Source organism: Mus musculus, chromosome X (genome assembly GCF_000001635.26).
Source record: "Mus musculus strain C57BL/6J chromosome X, GRCm38.p6 C57BL/6J".
Taxonomy (NCBI): domain Eukaryota; kingdom Metazoa; phylum Chordata; class Mammalia; order Rodentia; family Muridae; genus Mus; species Mus musculus.
In genome coordinates, this window is record NC_000086.7 from 49,288,876 (window position 1) to 49,305,900 (window position 17,025).

The window sequence follows — 17,025 nt, forward strand, 5'->3', positions numbered from 1 at the left end:
TGTAAAAGTTTGCCTTTTGTTAGAGTCATTAGAAAACTAGGTACTTCTAATTGGGAATTATATTTTCCTTTAGGACTTGTCATAATTAAATATGTAAATGTGATGTGGAGATACCAAAAGAAATCTACTAAATAGATAGGCAGTTAAGCTGTATTCTTGTATTGAAGATTGATGGCTTTGCCATATACTAGTATAATGCTATAGCTCATAACAGATGCACAATACAACTAGAAAAATATCTTACATATCTTCAAGAAAACATCTTTTAAGTAAAACTATGTAACAAGAGACCAGTAAATAAATGGGTGGATAAACACCAGTAGACCCAACTTCATAAAAGACACATTAGATCTAAAAACACATACTAATGCAAACACATTTAAAGTAGGTGACCTTAAAACCCCACTCCCACCAAAAAGCAGGACGAAAACTAAACAGAGAATTTCTAGAGTTTACACAACATCAAAAATCAAATAGACTGAACAGACATCTACAGAAATTACACTCAGACACTAAAGAGTACATATTCTTCTCATCAGCCCATGGAAACTTCTACAAAATTAACATGTTAGGACACAAATCAAGACTGAACAAACAAAGAAAAGAAAATTTGAAATAATATCCTACATTTTATTGAATCACAGTAGAATAAGGGTAGATATTAACAGCAATAGAAACTATAAGAAATACACAAACTCAAAAAAGCAAAACACACTACTGGATGATAATTTGGTCAAAAAACTCAAGGAGACAAATTTTTAATTCTTAGAATTGATGGAAAAGGAAAACAACACATCAAAACAAATAGCACATGATAAAGGCTAGGCTAAGGGGAAGTTTTATAGCACTAAGTGCCTACATTAAAAGCAAAAGAAAACAGAGAGCCAGGTGTGGTGGTCCACATCTTTCTCAGTACTAAGGATGTAGAAGCAGGCAAGCCTCTATGAATTCAAAGTTTGACTGCTTTTCATAATGAGTTCCAAGCCAGCCAAAGATACATAGTGAGACTGTGTTTCAAAGCAAACAAACATTAAGGGATTGTAAATTAATTAAAAGAAAGAGAAAGATGATACAAATTAATAAAATTAGAGATGAAAGGGGAGAAATTACAACAGATAGTGAGGAAATTCAGGGAATCATGAGGACATTACAAATTCGTGTTCCACTAAAAAGAAAAATCTAAAATAAGTGGATAAACTTCTAGATACATATGACTTACCAACCTTAAGCTAAGGTGAAGTAATATAAAGAAACACATAGCAACCAATGAATTATAAGCAGGAATAATAAATCTCCCTGCTAAAAAATTCCCAAGACCAGATAGATTCAGCACAGAATACTACCTGTCCATTAAAGAAGAACTAATATCAATACTCCTTTCATCATCCCATAAAATAGGGAAGGAAAGAACGTTTCCAAATTATTTTTATAAAATCAGTGTTACCCTTATTCTAAAAAGGTGATAAATAAATCCAGACCAATCTCCCTGATGAACATAGATGAAAATACTCAATAAAATATCTAGATAGCTGCCCATCAAAAAGTTATCCAGGAATACTAATCAGGTGTACGCTCAGTGATTCATTAAGTATATCTGATTGGTCCCTTTATATTACTTACTTCGTTTTAGCTCGTTTGGTAAGTCATATGTATCTAGAAGTTTATCCACTCATTTTAGATTTTTCTTTTTAGTGGAATATGAATTTGTAAAATTCAAGAGCACATCAAAGAGTTCATCCACTACCGCCCAGCTGGCCTCATCCTAGAGATACAGAGATGTTTCAACATATGTAAACCAGTAAATGTAACCCATGACCTAAGGAGACTCAAGGGTTGTAACCACATGTTTTCTCACTAGATACAGAAAAGGCTTCTTATAAAATCTAACATCCTTTCATGATAAAATTCTTGGTGTGCCTACCACAGTCAATATCATGCAAAACAGAAAAGACCCAAAGCATTTCCACAAAAATTATGTAACAGACAATGATGTCCATGCTCCCCCTCCCCATTCACATAGTGCTTGAAGTCTTATCTCAAGTAGTAAGAGTAGAGAGGGGGATAAAAGGGATACAGACAAGACAATATACTAATTAGGGGCATATAAAGAAACAAGACCAATGGGTATATGTGTGTGTATATGTGTATGTGTGTGTATACATATATGTGTGTATGTAATATGTGTATACATATACATACATACTTGTATATGTATGTGTGTATATATGGATATATGTATATGCTACTTGTTCTGAGTATGTGTATATGTGAATATGTATAAATTTCCTTCGTGTCTTATTAAAATGTGTGGGCAGGCATATGTAGAAAGTCTATACTCTTTGATTCACTGTTAGTATACTTTTTGACACACTGTTGTATAGCTGGGCAAATTTATGAAGTGGTGGCCCTTTTCTGAAATATTGGTAAATAATGCTTGGTAAATAATGCTGGATGGATTCAGAGAGAAGTTAAAAGGAAAACTTTCAAACTCTCTACAGAGCCAGTATAGACCTCATGACGTTACAGTTAGATTCAGGTTTGCAATGTGAATGTTTGATTTAAATCTTGTCTCAGGATAAGTTGTAGTTTATCTGTAGCTATATTTACAGGCCATTGTGTGCCATGGTAGTGGGCCATCAAGTAAATATTACTATTGAACTTGATACTGATATTAGACTCCAAAGTTATAGTTTTAGCCAATGGACCAATTTGATGCTTTGATAAGTGTAAAAACCCACACTGAGGTGGACAGTCATCCAGAATGGCCTGGGTTATACCTCATTGGAAACACAATGCATAAGAACCCTGGTTCTAAGAGTTTCACCAGGGCTCAGTCTGTAGACCAGCTTTTTTATACACCACATTAAATATTAGTTCCCAAGGTTCACTTTAGCTTTTAGTCAATATTGCAATCACTTTTATTTCTAGAATTGAGACTTAGTAAAAGCCAGGATTATCTCTTGTTTTGGAGTTCATATGCATAGTGATTTTGCTGCCTATAGAAAGGTTATGCAACAATATGAATAGTATGTGTGCTCAATGATTCATTCATCAAGTTGTTTCAATTAATGTGTATGATAATGGATTATGCTTAGTCTAATAATTAGATCTCGGTCTATAGCCAATGACCCAGGCTCATCCAGTATCTCATATCCAGTTTTGTGTCATGTTAGGACATGGTCTGTGGTGTACCTGTGTTAGTAGCTTTGTGTCATTGCGATAAAATATGGAAGACAACACAGTCATGGTTTATTTTGCTCATAGTTTTGGGCTTAATTCTAAAATCAAATAGCACAATTGACTAAAGCTTTTTGGCAAATTCACTAATACAAATGATTGGAACTCTTTCTTTAAAGGATTTATTATTTATTTTATGTATATTAGTAAACTATAGTTGTTTTGTCTTCAGACACACCAGAAGAGAGCATCAGATCATATTGCAGATGGTTGTGAGCCACCATGTGGTTGCTGGGAAGTGAACTCAGGACCTCTGGAAGAAAAGTCAGTGCTCTTAACCACTGAGCCTTCTCTCGAGCCCTGGTTGGAACTCTTAATGAACTGGGAATTTGCATTCCAAACCAGGAAACAGAGAGGAGATACAGTTTTCCATGATTACTTTTAAGCTCAGACCTCACCAAGAACCTCTCATAATGCCTCAACTCCCTATACTGTCACTTTGGGGAAATCACACCTTTACATTTGGATGTTTGGATAGATGGCACATTACACCAAAGCCAAAGGAATGCACTGCATTCCTTTAAAACCACAGCAAATATTTCATCTATGGACAACATGCATTTGTGGCCAGGATTTCAACTGTGAATATGAATAGGACTGGAGATGAATATTTGGCTGGGTTCAATTTGTGATTTCTGAATTTAGTCATTGTTAAGATTTTACCTCCATTAGGAATCGTGTTTCAATGGCTAGTATTGGTCTTCATTCAGTTGACAAAACATGACTCTATTACTGTGATCTCTGCTATTATTTCAATTTTGTTTCTAAGTTGGTTTCTTTTTCTGTTGCTCTGATAAAATACTCTGAAAAAAGCAACTAAAAAAAGAGAAAGGGTTTGTTTTGGCTCGTCATTAAAGGTATAGTCCATTATGACAGTGAAGTCAAGATATCAGCAGCACAAAGAAACTGGTCATCTCACATTAACACCAAGAAGCCACTGAGATAAGTGTATGCTGCTCAGTTCCCTTTCTCCACTTACATATATTACAAAATCCTAGCCATGGAATAGTACCACCCATGGTGGACAGGTCTTTCCATCTCAAATAACATAGTCAAGATAATTCCTCAAAGCATGCCTAGAAATCCATTCTGTCATGTTGACAGTTCTAACCACCATAGTCCTGTAGAGAAATAGAATATGAAGGTAGAGGTTCACAAATTGTATCTTATATCTTGGGTATTCTAAGTATCTGGGCTAATATCCACTTATTAGTGAGTACATATCATGTGAGTTCTTTTGTGATTGGGTTATCTCAGTCAGGATGATGCCCTCCAGGTCCATCCATTTGCCTAGGAATTTCATAAATTCATTTTTTAATAGGTGAGTAGTACTCCATTGTGTAAATGAACCACATTTTCTGTATCCATTCCTCTGTTGAGGGGCATCTGGGTTCACAACCTTTTCTAGAGTTTCTGTTTACTGAGTGTGAGAGGTTGTGTTATCTGCTTAAACTTCCACCAAAATTTAGGAGTTAGCAATAATTAGAGTAAGGTTTAATATGAAGACTACTTTAAGAGCTAAAGGAGTCCAAACTACTTTTTAGAACTTCAAGTCTCTGAAGAAAGAAATTAAAGAAGATCTCTGAAGGTGGAAAGATCTCCCATGCTCATGGATTGGCAAGGATCAATATAGTAAAAATGGTTATCTTGCAAAAAGCAATCTACAGATTCAATGCAATCCCCATCAAAATTCCAACTCGATTCTTCAACGAATTAGAAAGGGCAATCTGCAAATTCATCTGGAATAACAAAAAACCTAGGATAGCAAAAACTATTCTCAAGGATAAAAGAACCTCTGGTGGAATCACCATGCCTGACCTAAAGCTTTACTACAGAGCAATTGTGGTAAAAACTGCATGGTACTGGTATAGAGACAGACAAGTAGACCAATGGAACAGAATTGAAGACCCAGAAATGAACCCACACACCTATGGTCACTTGATCTTCGACAAGGCAGCTAAAACCATCCAGTGGGAAAAAAGACAGCATTTTCAACAAATGGTGCTGGCACAACTGGCGGTTATCATGTAGAAGAATGCAAATTGATCCATTCCTATAACCTTGTACTAAGGTCAAATCTGAGTGGATCAAGGAACTTCACATAAAACCAGAGACACTGAAACTTATAGAGGAGAAAGTGGGGAAAAGCCTTGAAGATATGGGCACGGGGGAGAAATTCCTGAATAGAATAGCAATGGCTTGTGCTGTAAGATCGAGAATTGACAAATGGGACCTCATGAAACTACAAAGCTTCTGTAAGGCAAAAGACACCGTCAATAAGACAAAAAGACCACCAACAGAGTGGGAAAGGATCTTTACCTATCCTAAATCAGATAGGGGACTAATATCCAATATATATAAGGAACTCAAGAAAATGGACTCCAAAAAAAATCAAATAACCCCATTAAAAATGGGGTTCAGAACTGAACAAAGAATTCTCACCTGAGGAATACCGAATGGCAGAGAAGCACCTGAAAAAAATTTCAGCATCATTAACCATCAGGGAAATGCAAATCAAAACAACCCTGAGATTCCACCTCACACCAGTGAGAATGGCTAAGATCAAAAACTCAGGTGACAGCAGATACTGGCAAGGATGTGGAGAAAGAGAAACACTCCTCCATTGTTGGGAATGCAAGCTTGTACAACTACTCTGGAAATCAGTCTGGCAGTGCCTCAGAAAATTGGACATAGTACTACCAGAGGATCCTGCAATACCTCTCCTGGGCATATATCCAGAAGATGTTCTAACTGGTAAGAAGGACACATGCTCCACTATGTTCATAGCAGCCTTATTTATAATAGCTAGAAGCTGGAAAGAACCCAGATGTCCTTCAACAGAGGAATGGATACAGAAAATGTGGTTCATTTACACAATGGAGTACTACTCACCTATTAAAAAATGAATTTATGAAATTCCTAGGCAAATGGATGGACCTGGAGGGCATCATCCTGACTGAGATAACCCAATCACAAAAGAACTCACATGATATGTACTCACTGATAAGTGGATATTAGCCCAGATACTTAGAATACCCAAGATATAAGATACAATTTGTGAAACGCATGAAACTTAAGAAGAACGAAGACCAAAGTGTGTACACTTTGCCCCTTCTTAGAATTGGGAACAAAACACCCATGGAAAGAGTTACAGAGACAAAATTTGGAGCTGAGATGAAAGGACGGACCATCTAGAGACTGCCATATCCAGGGATCCATCCCATAATCAGCCTCCAAGCGCTGACACCATTGCATACACTAGCAAGATTTTGCTGAAAGGACCCTGATATAGCTGTCTCTTGTGAGGCTATGCCGGGCCTAGCAAAAACAGAAGTGGATGCTCACAGTCAGCTATTGAATGGATCACAGGGCCCCCAATGGAGGAGTTAGAGAAAGTACCCAAGGAGCTAAAGGGAACTGCAACCCTATAGGTGGAACAACAATATGAACTAACCAGTACCCCCAGAGCTCGTGTCTCTAGCTGCATATGTATCAGAAGGTGGCCTAGTCGGCCATCACTGGAAAGAGAGGCCCATTGGTTGTGCAAACTTTATATGCCTCAGTATAAGGGAACGCCAGGGCCAATAAGTGGGAGTGGGTGGGTAGGGGAGTGGGTGGGGGAGGGTATGGGGGACTTTTGGGATAGCACTGGAAATGTGAATGAAGAAAATACCTAATAAAAGAAAGAAAGAAAAAAAAGAACATGCCAGTCTGTAGGTAAAGCTGGAATAAGAGTTTAAACTCACGGGATCCAGCTTGAATTCAATTTTAGAAGCTTCACTACCATTGGGCTTTGGGGGTCAGCCTACTGACTTGATTAGAACACCAAATTTTCATGCCCTATTGTCTGTTGGAAACTTAGGGTCTCATGAATGTAGCAGGAATATGAATATCAGTACTAGACTTCAGTCTGTGCTGTCTAGAGTGTTAATGTCCCCAATTTCGGGGTAAGTTTGTACCCAGATGGATTTTTCAATCTCTAGCTAGTGCCTGAACTCAGTCTGTGGCCACAAATAAATGTGAACTTTATTTACTGGCTTAAAACTCTATGATGAATATTAGTAGTCAATCTAGACCACTTAAATACTGTGAAGCAGGTTATGACTTAGCCCGACAGTGTTAGGAAATATTCTCTAGCCACTATTGGAGGTTGGTTTTTAGGCCTTTAACTGTGGTCATGGTTTAAGGGCTTTGTCTTGGGTCAGTGCTCTGGATGTTGCCAGTGATATCATTTGGTTCTTCACTATAGTGAATTTAGTCTGTGCTTAGATATAGATTTTAGAGCGGTCGCCATCTTGGTCCGGGACCCGCCGAACTTAGGAAATTAGTCTGAACAGGTGAGAGGGTGCGCCAGAGAACCTGACAGCTTCTGGAACAGGCAGAAGCACAGAGGCGCTGAGGCAGCACCCTGTGTGGGCCGGGGACAGCCGGCCACCTTCCGGACCAGAGGACAGGTGCCCACCCGGCTGGGGAGGCGGCCTAAGCCACAGCAGCAGCGGTCGCCATCTTGGTCCCGGGACTCCAAGGAACTTAGGAATTTAGTCTGCTTAGGTGAGAGTCTGTACCACCTGGGAACTGCCAAAGCAACACAGTGCCTGAGAAAGGTCCTGTTTTGGGCCTTCTTCTTCGGCCAGGAGGAGGTCCAAATACAAGATATCTGCGCACCTTCCCTGTAAGAGAGCTTGCCAGCAGAGAGTGCTCTGAGCACTGAAACTCAGAGGAGAGAATCTGTCTCCCAGGTCTGCTGATAGACGGTAACAGAATCACCAGAAGAACAATCTCTAAACAGAGTCAACTATAACTACTAACTCCAGAGATTACCAGATGGCGAAAGGTAAACGGAGGAATCTTACTAACAGGAACCAAGACCACTCACCATCACCAGAACCCAGCACACCCACTTCGCCCAGTCCAGGGAACCCCAACACACCTGAGAACCTAGACCTAGATTTAAAAGCATGTCTCATGATGATGGTAGAGGACATCAAGAAGGACTTTAATAAATCACTTAAAGAAATACAGGAGAACACTGCTAAAGAGTTACAAGTCCTTAAAGAAAAACAGGAAAACACAATCAAACAGGTAGAAGTCCTTACAGAAAAAGAGGAAAAAACATACAAACAGGTGATGGAAATGAACAAAACCATACTAGACCTAAAAAGGGAAGTAGACACAATAAAGAAAACTCAAAGCGAGGCAACACTAGAGATAGAAACCCTAGGAAAGAAATCTGGAACCATAGATTTGAGCATCAGCAACAGAATACAAGAGATGGAAGAGAGAATCTCAGGTGCAGAAGATTCCATAGAGAACATCGGCACAACAATCAAAGAAAATGGAAAATGCAAAAAGATCCTAACTCAAAATATCCAGGAAATCCAGGACACAATAAGAAGACCAAACGTACGGATAATAGGAGTGGATGAGAATGAAGATTTTCAACTCAAAGGTCCAGCAAACATCTTCAACAAAATTATTGAAGAAAACTTCCCAAATCTAAAGAATGAGATGCATATGAACATACAAGAAGCCTACAGAACTCCAAATAGACTGGACCAGAAAAGAAATTCCTCCCGACACATAATAATCAGAACATCAAATGCACTAAATAAAGATAGAATACTAAAAGCAGTAAGGGAAAAAGGTCAAGTAACATATAAAGGCAAGCCTATCAGAATTACACCAGATTTTTCACCAGAGACTATGAAAGCCAGAAGAGCATGGACAGATGTTATACAGACACTAAGAGAACACAAACTGCAGCCCAGGCTACTATACCCAGCCAAACTCTCAATTATCATAGAGGGAGAAACCAAAGTATTCCACGACAAAACCAAATTCACGCATTATCTCTCCACGAATCCAGCCCTTCAAAGGATAATAACAGAAAAAAACCAATACAAGAACGGGAACAACGCCCTAGAAAAAACAAGAAGGTAATCCCTCAACAAACCTAAAAGAAGACAGCCACAAGAACAGAATGCCACCTTTAACAACTAAAATAACAGGAAGCAACAATTACTTTTCCTTAATATCTCTTAACATCAATGGTCTCAACTCGCCAATAAAAAGACATAGACTAACAAACTGGCTACACAAACAAGACCCAACATTTTGCTGCTTACAGGAAACTCATCTCAGAGAAAAAGATAGACACTACCTCAGAATGAAAGGCTGGAAAACAATTTTCCAAGCAAATGGTATGAAGAAACAAGCAGGAGTAGCCATCCTAATATCTGATAAGATTGACTTCCAACCCAAAGTCATCAAAAAAGACAAGGAGGGACACTTCATTCTCATCAAAGGTAAAATCCTCCAAGAGGAACTCTCAATTCTGAATATCTATGCTCCAAATACAAGAGCAGCCACATTCACTAAAGAAACTTTAGTAAAGCTCAAAGCACACATTGCGCCTCACACAATAATAGTGGGAGACTTCAACACACCACTTTCACCAATGGACAGATCATGGAAACAGAAACTAAACAGGGACACACTGAAACTAACAGAAGTGATGAAACAAATGGATCTGACAGATATCTACAGAACATTTTTCCCTAAAACAAAAGGATATACCTTCTTCTCAGCACCTCATGGTACCTTCTCCAAAATTGACCACATAATAGGTCACAAATCAGGCCTCAACAGATTCAAAAATATTGAAATTGTCCCATGTATCCTATCAGATCACCATGCACTAAGGCTGATCTTCAATAACAAAATAAATAACAGAAAGCCAACATTCACATGGAAACTGAACAACACTCTTCTCAATGATACCTTGGTCAAGGAAGGAATAAAGAAAGAAATTAAAGACTTTTTAGAGTTTAATGAAAATGAAGCCACAACGTACCCAAACCTTTGGGACACAATGAAAGCATTTCTAAGAGGGAAACTCATAGCTATGAGTGCCTTCAAGAAAAAACGGGAGAGAGCACATACTAGCAGCTTGACAACACATCTAAAAGCTCTAGAAAAAAAGGAAGCAAATTCACCCAAGAGGAGTAGACGGCAGGAAATAATCAAACTCAGGGGTGAAATCAACCAAGTGGAAACAAGAAGAACTATTCAAAGAATTAACCAAACGAGGAGTTGGTTCTTTGAGAAAATCAACAAGATAGATAAACCCTTAGCTAGACTCACTAAAGGGCACAGGGACAAAATCCTAATTAACAAAATCAGAAATGAAAAGGGAGACATAACAACAGATCCTGAAGAAATCCAAAACACCATCAGATCCTTCTACAAAAGGCTATACTCAACAAAACTGGAAAACCTGGACGAAATGGACAAATTTCTGGACAGATACCAGGTACCAAAGTTGAATCAGGATCAAGTTGACCTTCTAAACAGTCCCATATCCCCTAAAGAAATAGAAGCAGTTATTAATAGTCTCCCAGCCAAAAAAAGCCCAGGACCAGACGGGTTTAGTGCAGAGTTCTATCAGACCTTCAAAGAAGATCTAACTCCAGTTCTGCACAAACTTTTTCACAAGATAGAAGTAGAAGGTATTCTACCCAACTCATTTTATGAAGCCACTATTACTCTGATACCTAAACCACAGAAAGATCCAACAAAGATAGAGAACTTCAGACCAATTTCTCTTATGAACATCGATGCAAAAATCCTTAATAAAATTCTCGCTAACCGAATCCAAGAACACATTAAAGCAATCATCCATCCTGACCAAGTAGGTTTTATTCCAGGGATGCAGGGATGGTTTAATATACGAAAATCCATCAATGTAATCCATTATATAAACAAACTCAAAGACAAAAACCACATGATCATCTCGTTAGATGCAGAAAAAGCATTTGACAAGATCCAACACCCATTCATGATAAAAGTTCTGGAAAGATCAGGAATTCAAGGCCAATACCTAAACATGATAAAAGCAATCTACAGCAAACCAGTAGCCAACATCAAAGTAAATGGAGAGAAGCTGGAAGCAATCCCACTAAAATCAGGGACTAGACAAGGCTGCCCACTTTCTCCCTACCTTTTCAACATAGTACTTGAAGTATTAGCCAGAGCAATTCGACAACAAAAGGAGATCAAGGGGATACAAATTGGAAAAGAGGAAGTCAAAATATCACTTTTTGCAGATGATATGATAGTATATATAAGTGACCCTAAAAATTCCAACAGAGAACTCCTAAACCTGATAAACAGCTTCGGTGAAGTAGCTGGATATAAAATTAACTCAAACAAGTCAATGGCCTTTCTCTACACAAAGAATAAACAGGCTGAGAAAGAAATTAGGGAAACAACACCCTTCTCAATAGCCACAAATAATATAAAATATCTCGGCGTGACTCTAACGAAGGAAGTGAAAGATCTGTATGATAAAAACTTCAAGTCCCTGAAGAAAGAAATTAAAGAAGATCTCAGAAGATGGAAAGATCTCCCATGCTCATGGATTGGCAGGACCAACATTGTAAAAATGGCTATCTTGCCAAAAGCAATCTACAGATTCAATGCAATCCCCATTAAAATTCCAACTCAATTCTTCAACGAATTAGAAGGAGCAATTTGCAAATTCATCTGGAATAACAAAAAACCGAGGATAGCAAAAACTCTTCTCAAGGATAAAAGAACCTCTGGTGGAATCACCATGCCTGACCTAAAGCTTTACTACAGAGCAATTGTGATAAAAACTGCATGGTACTGGTATAGAGACAGACAAGTGGACCAATGGAATAGAATTGAAGACCCAGAAATGAACCCACACACCTATGGTCACTTGATCTTCGACAAGGGAGCCAAAACCATCCAGTGGAAGAAAGACAGCATTTTCAACAATTGGTGCTGGCACAACTGGTTGTTATCATGTAGAAGAATGCGAATCGATCCATACTTATCTCCTTGTACTAAGGTCAAATCTAAGTGGATCAAGGAACTTCACATAAAACCAGAGACACTGAAACTTATAGAGGAGAAAGTGGGGAAAAGCCTTGAAGATATGGGCACAGGGGAAAAATTCCTGAACAGAACAGCAATGGCTTGTGCTGTAAGATCGAGAATTGACAAATGGGACCTAATGAAACTCCAAAGTTTCTGCAAGGCAAAAGACACTGTCTATAAGACAAAAAGACCACCAACAGACTGGGAAAGGATCTTTACCTATCCTAAATCAGATAGGGGACTAATATCCAACATATATAAAGAACTCAAGAAGGTGGACCTCAGAAAATCAAATAACCCCCTTAAAAAATGGGGCTCAGAACTGAACAAAGAATTCTCACCTGAGGAATACCGAATGGCAGAGAAGCACCTGAAAAAATGTTCAACATCCTTAATCATCAGGGAAATGCAAATCAAAACAACCCTGAGATTCCACCTCACACCAGTGAGAATGGCTAAGATCAAAAATTCAGGTGACAGCAGATGCTGGCGAGGATGTGGAGAAAGAGGAACACTCCTCCATTGTTGGTGGGATTGCAGGCTTGTACAACCACTCTGGAAATCAGTCTGGCGGTTCCTCAGAAAATTGGACATAGTACTACCGGAGGATCCAGCAATACCTCTCCTGGGCATATATCCAGAAGAAGCCCCAACTGGTAAGAAGGACACATGCTCCACTATGTTCATAGCAGCCTTATTTATAATAGCCAGAAACTGGAAAGAACCCAGATGCCCCTCAACAGAGGAATGGATACAGAAAATGTGGTACATCTACACAATGGAGTACTACTCAGCTATTAAAAAGAATGAATTTATGAAATTCCTAGCCAAATGGATGGACCTGGAGAGCATCATCCTGAGTGAGGTAACACAATCACAAAGGAACTCACACAATATGTACTCACTGATAAGTGGATACTAGCCCAAAACCTAGGATACCCACGATATAAGATACAATTTCCTAAACACATGAAACTCAAGAAAAATGAAGACTGAAGTGTGGACACTATGCCCCTCCTTAGAAGTGGGAACAAAACACCCATGGAAGGAGTTACAGAAACAAAGTATGGAGCTGAGATGAAAGGATGGACCTTGTAGAGACTGCCATATCCAGGGATCCACCCCATAATCAGCTTCCAAATGCTGACACCATTGCATACACTAGCAAGATTTTACTGAAAGGACCCAGATGTAGCTGTCTCTTGTGAGACTATGCCGGGGCCTAGCAAACACAGAAGTGGATGCTCACAGTCAGCTAATGGATGGATCACAGGGCTCCCAATGGAGGAGCTAGAGAAAGTACCCAAGGAGCTAAAGGGATCTTCAACCCTATAGGTGGAACAACATTATGAACTAACCAGTACCCCTGAGCTCTTGACTCTAGCTGCATATGTATCAAAAGATGGCCTAGTCGGCCATCACTGGAAAGAGAGGCCCATTGGACACGCAGACTTTGTGTGCCCCGGTACAGGGGAACGCCAGGGCCAAAGGGGGGGAGTGGGTGGGTAGGGGAGTGGGGGTGGGTGGGTAAGGGGGACTTTTGGTATAGCATTGGAAATGTAAATGAGCTAAATACCTAATTAAAAAAAAAAATCCTCACCAAAAAAAAAAAAAAAAAACCTCAGGTGACAACATGTGTTGGTCAGGATGTGGAGAAAAAGGAACTCTTCTGCATTGCTGGTGGGTTTGCAAACTGGTATAACCACTCTTTAAATCAATCTGGAGGTTCCTCTGAAAGTTGGAAATAGATCTATCTACCTAAAGACCCAGAAATACCACTCTTGGGAATATACCCAGATGATGTCCCACCATGCCACAGGGTCACATATTCCACTATGATTATAGCAGCCTTGTTTGTGATAGCCAGAAGCTGGAAATGACCCAGATGTCCCATGACAGAAGAATAGATACAGAAATTGTGGTTCATTCACACAATGGAATACTACTTAGCTATTAAGAACAAGGACTTCTTGTGTTTTGCAGACAAATGGATGCATCTAGAAATTATCATTCTGAGTGAGGTACTCAGACCTAAAAGGACATACATGGTATATACTCACTAATAAGTGGATATTAGCCAAAAATAAAAATTGAATTGGGGAAAAGCTGGAAGAATCTGAGGAGGAGGGCAACCCTGTAGAAGGACCAGCAGTCTCAGTTAACCTGGACCCCTGAGATCACTCAAACACTGAACCACCAACTAGGCAGCATACACCAGCTGATATGAGGCCATAAGACTGACCCAGAGGACTACCAAGTCTAGGTTAATTCAAAGAAGAAACACCTAACCTTCAAGAGACTGGAGGCCCCACGGAGTTTAGAAGTCTGGTTGGGGGAAGGGTGGGTGGTAGGGACATCCTCCTAGAGACAGAGGGGTGGGAAGGAGGTATGGGATATGGAACAATCAGAGGGTGGAACCGGGAGGGGGTAATAAAATCTGGAGTGTAAAAATAAATAAATAAAAAATAAATAATCATATCATGAATAATCAAAAAAAAAAAAAAAAAAGATATAGATTTTAATCTGTTGGTAGATTTCAGGCTAAAAATATGAGAAATATTTGTTCTATCTTTGCCAGGTTTGTCTTTAATTTACATTTAAATTTTTGGTTCAGCTCCATCCTAGTTCTGGCAAGCAGTTTAGATTCTGCTACTAAAGATTTTTCCTAGGTCAAGGGTCAAGTTTAAATCTGTAGTTTGTTGGAGTTCAGATCCCTTCTGGAACTAATATTTAACCAGAGATATGATTCACACTATCTTAAAGATAAAAGATTGTTCATTAGATATTTGGCTGAGTGTGTGTGTCCAAAAGAGGCGGATAGATTTACTTTCAGTTTCAAAAATTAGGTTGGATATTAAGCTTATAAATTCAGTCTATGATAAAAATTATAGATTGGTTCTGTGGTAAATTTTGAGATCTACTCTATGACCAGTTTGAGGCTTTAATGTTTAGGACTTAAATCAGTGGCTAGTGATAGGTCTCAGTCTATCCTAAGAAGATTGGATCCATGGTCAGATTTGTTAGCCCTTTCCTAGCTAGATTTGAATTTAGACTTTAAACCAGGTTAACTCTCAGTCTGTGGCCATCCTCAAGCTTCTATCAGTTTAAGTCATCTCTGTAGTCAGAATAAACCTCAGGTTTCATAGAAGATTGGGTTGTACTTCTTGGCCATAATCACAGCAGTCTTAGGCCAAGTTTAGAGTTGGGTTTCTGTACATGTTTTCGTCTCTGTCTGAGTCCAAGTTTAGTAGTCATTTGCTTGCCAGTGTTGGAGTTATGTTCTGGTTAGTGCTAAGTCTGTCGAAATTGTAGCTGGTTTAGTTTCCAATATCAGATCTCAGGTTGTGGCTGAGTTAGAACTGTGCTGAGGGCTCACAGTACCATGCTGAACCCTCATTTCGTGTGTGTGTGTGTGTGTGTGTGTGTGTGTGTGTGTGTGTGTGCACGCGCATTCGAGTGTGTGCTTGTGTGAAATACTAACTATATTCCAGGGGTAGTTCAACCTGTAGCTTAGGCTAGTCATTCAGCCAGGAGGCAAGTTTAGGTGATGTGTCTGATACTATATTGGATTCTTATTTAGGGGGTCATGGTCAGGCTACAATCAGGACTGAAGATTAGATATTTTTTCTGGACCAGCTATAGGCATTTATAATTGGGCCACAATTTTGAAGTTAGTATGGAATTAGGTCTAGAGGCTCAATTTTTTCAGGGTTAAGAATTTGGAGTGTGACCAGAAAGAGATCAGTTTATGACTAGAGTTAAGATCTCTATCTTTGGCTAGGTCAAGAGATTGGTCCAAAATGAAGTTAAATCTCTAAATCCAGAGTTAGAAGTCTACATATAAAACACAGGCCAGTTGTGGCCCTACCCACAATGGATGGAACCTTCCCATCAATTACTAATTAAGACAATGCCTTACAGGCTTACCTGCAGCCTGATCTTATGAAGACATTTTCTTAAATTGAGGTTCTGGCCTCTGAGTTGGCTTTAGCTTGTATCAAGTTGACATAGACTATCCTCTACAGCATGCATGCTTATTTTCCTTCTTGTTTGATTGTTCTTTTGTGAGATGAGATTTCATGACTCAACCAGGCTAGCCTTGAAATCTTAATCCTCTTGTCTTGTCTCCCAACTGCCATGGTTACATGTGTATAACCCACTCTCCGGGCTCATCTTTTCTCTCTCATTCTCCCATTGTAGCTTCATGACATTTATGTGAGTGGTATTATCTCCACTGTACAAATAAGGAAACCCACTAATCTGCTTAAGAAGCTTAAAGGGGTTGATATAGGACCAGGTTGAAAATCCAATGTTATTCAGACTCCAAGCTTCTATGGCTTTGTATGATATTATTTCATCTGTATTATAGAGGTGAGATTTACATCTTACTTTGACTTTATTGTGTCTTTTTTTATTTTCACAACTCTGAAAACATAGTTTATATTTTTATTTTCTCCTTTATCCAACTGGGGAAGTTTGTTCCGAGAGGAAGTATTTGCAATGTCACACAGTTTATAAGTAGCAAAGCAAAGATTACAACTCAAGTAGAACAACCTCTCTGTTGAAGCCTTTTCTTAATTTATCACCAGGCATGAGCTTTGATAGACATTGGGACTTGATGCAAAGTGAAGCAGGGAAGACTTTAGGGGTAAGCAGCCTTGTGCCATTCGCCACAGTGATGTGAACCTCAGAGAGAGAAGCCCAGAAGAAGGGTTGACATCATAACCTTCCTGGTAGCTGGGCAGGACATCAGTGTGGTGAGGTTTTGACTGTGTAGAAAGGAGGGTCATTGAACATTCCAGAGAAAGCACATAGCCCAGTGGTTCTCCACCTTCCTAATGCTGTGACCCTTTTACTGCAGATCCTCAAGTTGTAGAGAAATAG

At 39.1% G+C, this 17,025-nt stretch overlaps 1 long non-coding RNA gene across 1 annotated transcript in view; it reads left to right on the top strand.

The window, feature by feature from the left end:
- The window catches only part of Gm39513, a 28,690-nt gene that overhangs the window by 1,960 nt on the left and 9,705 nt on the right, over window positions 1-17,025 (top strand). The gene's annotated exons all lie outside the window — the stretch shown is intronic.